The 2,778-nt window shown below is 43.3% G+C and overlaps 1 pseudogene; it reads left to right on the top strand.

The window, feature by feature from the left end:
- The first annotated feature begins 1,573 nt into the window (after positions 1-1,573).
- LOC101714062 (large ribosomal subunit protein eL6 pseudogene) lies at positions 1,574-2,509 on the top strand (annotated as a pseudogene).
- The last annotated feature ends 269 nt before the right edge of the window (positions 2,510-2,778 follow it).

Raw genomic sequence — 2,778 nt, forward strand, 5'->3', positions numbered from 1 at the left:
TATCAGGCCAGGGATTTAGCTCAGTGGTTCTGCTGCCTGCCTTCCAAGCACAAAGACCCGAGTTCAATCCCCGGTACCAAAAAAACCAAAAAAAAAGGTCTTATGATTTAGAAGTTTGCTTGCTATAAAAATTATTTCTATTATTTTATATTAAAGGTTGGCAAATGTTTTCTGGAATCAGCTAAAGGCCAAACAATAAATATTTTTGACCTTGTGGATCATAAGAGTCTCTGTCCCAATTACTCAGCGACGCCAATATAATGCAAAGCAGACCCGGATAGTCCACAACAGGGCAGATGTAGGGCACACACCTATATCCAATCAGTCTAGGAGGCTGAGGCAGGAGGACTGCAAGTTTGAGCCCAGCCTGGGGGTCCTTCCCTCAAAATAAAAATATAAAGAGCTGGGGATATAGCTCAGTACTAAGGACCTGAGTTGAATCCCTGATACTGCAAAGTAAATAAATAAAGTAAAAGATAATGCACAAGAATGTAAATGCACTTAATGCCACTGAACGGTACACTTTACAATGGTTAAGACAATATGTTTTATGTATATTTTATCACAATTTTTTTTAAAAGCCAAAAAGCAGCCACAGATAGCATGTAATGAATGTGTGTGGCTGGGTCCCAGTAAAATCTTGTTGGTGGGCAATGAACTTGGAATTTCACTATTTTTACATGCTGTGGAATATCAATTTTTCAACCATTTATAAATGTAAAACACAATTCTTCCCTTGAATGAAATAAAAAAACAAGGAGTCGGGGGGCCGGGGATTTAGCTTAGTGGTTCTGCCGCCTGCCTTGCAAGCGGAAGGACCAGAGTTCAGTCCCTGGTACCAAAAAAAAAAACAAGGAGTGGGGAACATTTAGTCCTGAGTCATAGTTTGCCTGCTCCTTTCTTTTCTGTGATACTGGGGATTGAACCCAGGGCCTTCATAGTCAGCCACAGCCCAAGCCCTTTTTTATTCTTCATTTTGAGAGAGGATCTTGCTAAGCTAAATTGGCCAGGCAGGGCTGGAACCTGTGATCGTCCTGCCTCAGCCTCCCAGAGTGCTGGGATTAGGGATGTATACCACCACACTGGGCTGCCTGCTCTTATAGGAAATAGTATGAAGAAGTTAAAAAGCTATAGCTTAATTTTGCAGCATAAGGCTTAGTCATAATAGTCATAACAACCTTTAAGGCACAACACCAAGCAAACGCCCAGCTGAATGTAAGATTTTTTTCTTTGCGGTACCAGGGATCAAACTCAGGACCTTGCGCTTGTGAGGCAAGCGTGGTGCCACTGAGCTAAATCCCTGGCCCCTGTGTCAGATGTATTTTTAACATTCTTGTTTTCTGTATTATTTCTTGCATGTGTATTTTTATCATCAGGAAAAACAGGGCTAGGGGTGTAGCTCAATGGTAGACCACTTGTCTAGCACATATAAGGCCCAAGGTTTGATCACCATATCTCAAAAAACCAAAAACCAAAACTAGCAACAACAAAAGGAAAAACAGAAAGACATTTTGAAAGGAGTAAAAGGTCAATACCACCAGGCATGGTGGTGGTACACACCTATAATTCCAGCACCTGGGAGGCTGAGGCAGGAGGATCACTGAGTTCAAAGCCAGCCTGAACTACATAGTGAGACCCTATCGCAAAAAACAAACAAACAGCTTTTTCCCATCTTGCAATATGGCAGGCGAAAAAGCTGAGAAGCCAGATACTAAAGAGGAGAAACCCAAAGCCAAGGAGGCTAGTGTCACTGGCACAGTTAAAAAGGGTAATGTGAAGGCTGAGAAGCCCAAGGGTTTCAGCCTCACTGCAGCTGAAACTCTGTCCTAGTTAGAGGAATTAGTAGATACTCCCGATCTTCTATGTATTTCAAAAAGGCTCTGTACAAGAGGAAGTGCTCAGCTGCTAAACCCAAGTTGAGAAGTAAAAGAAGAAGGCTCTTGCTACTGTCACAAAACCAGCTGGTGGTGACAAGAATGGTGGTACCGGGGTGGTATTACACACTACCCTACTGAAGATGTGTCCCAAAAGCTGTTGAGCCACAAAAAGCCCTTCAGTCAGCATGTGAGAAAACTGAGCTAGCTTCACTCCTGGGACCATCTTGATCATCCTCACGGGGCACCACAGACGCAAGAGAGTGGTTTTCCTGAAGCAGCTGGCCAGTGGCTTGCTACTTGTGACTGGGCCTCTTAACCTTAATCGCATTCCTCTGCACAGAACACATCAGGAACCTGTTATTGCCACCTCCACGAAAATTGGTACCAGCAATGTGAAAATCCCCCAAAACTTCACTGATGCTTACTTCAAGAAGCAGCTGTGGAAGCCCAGACATCAGGAGAGTGAGATCTTCAACACCAAGAAAGAGAAACACTAGATTTCAGAGCCAGGTTGATCAGAAAGTGGTAGACTTGGAGATTTTACCAAAAATCAAAGCTATTCCTCAGCTGTGGGGTGACATGCAATCCCTTTTTGCTCAAATGGCAAGTACCCTCAAAAATTGGTGTTCTAAAAATTTCTTACTAAGAACCTAATAACTGATGTTAAAAAAAAAAACCAACCAACCAAACAACAAAAAATTGGAGTTGAGGTGAAGGAGGCTACTGAGTGCAGTAACAGGCCTATAAGGGTTTTACAACTTGACTGCTGTTAGGGAGTGAAACTTGTCTCCTTTTCCCAGTTTGCAGCCTACCTCACTCCTGTTCAATCACCATGCCTCCAGGCCTTCCACACAAAATGCTCTGGTGTCCAAGAACCCTGCACTGCTAGGGGAAGAACAGG

The sequence above is a fragment of the Heterocephalus glaber genome, unplaced genomic scaffold, assembly GCF_053883595.1.
Source record: "Heterocephalus glaber isolate CG9 unplaced genomic scaffold, H.glaber_assembly_v1.0 deba00001140, whole genome shotgun sequence".
Classification (NCBI taxonomy): Eukaryota; Metazoa; Chordata; class Mammalia; order Rodentia; family Bathyergidae; genus Heterocephalus; species Heterocephalus glaber.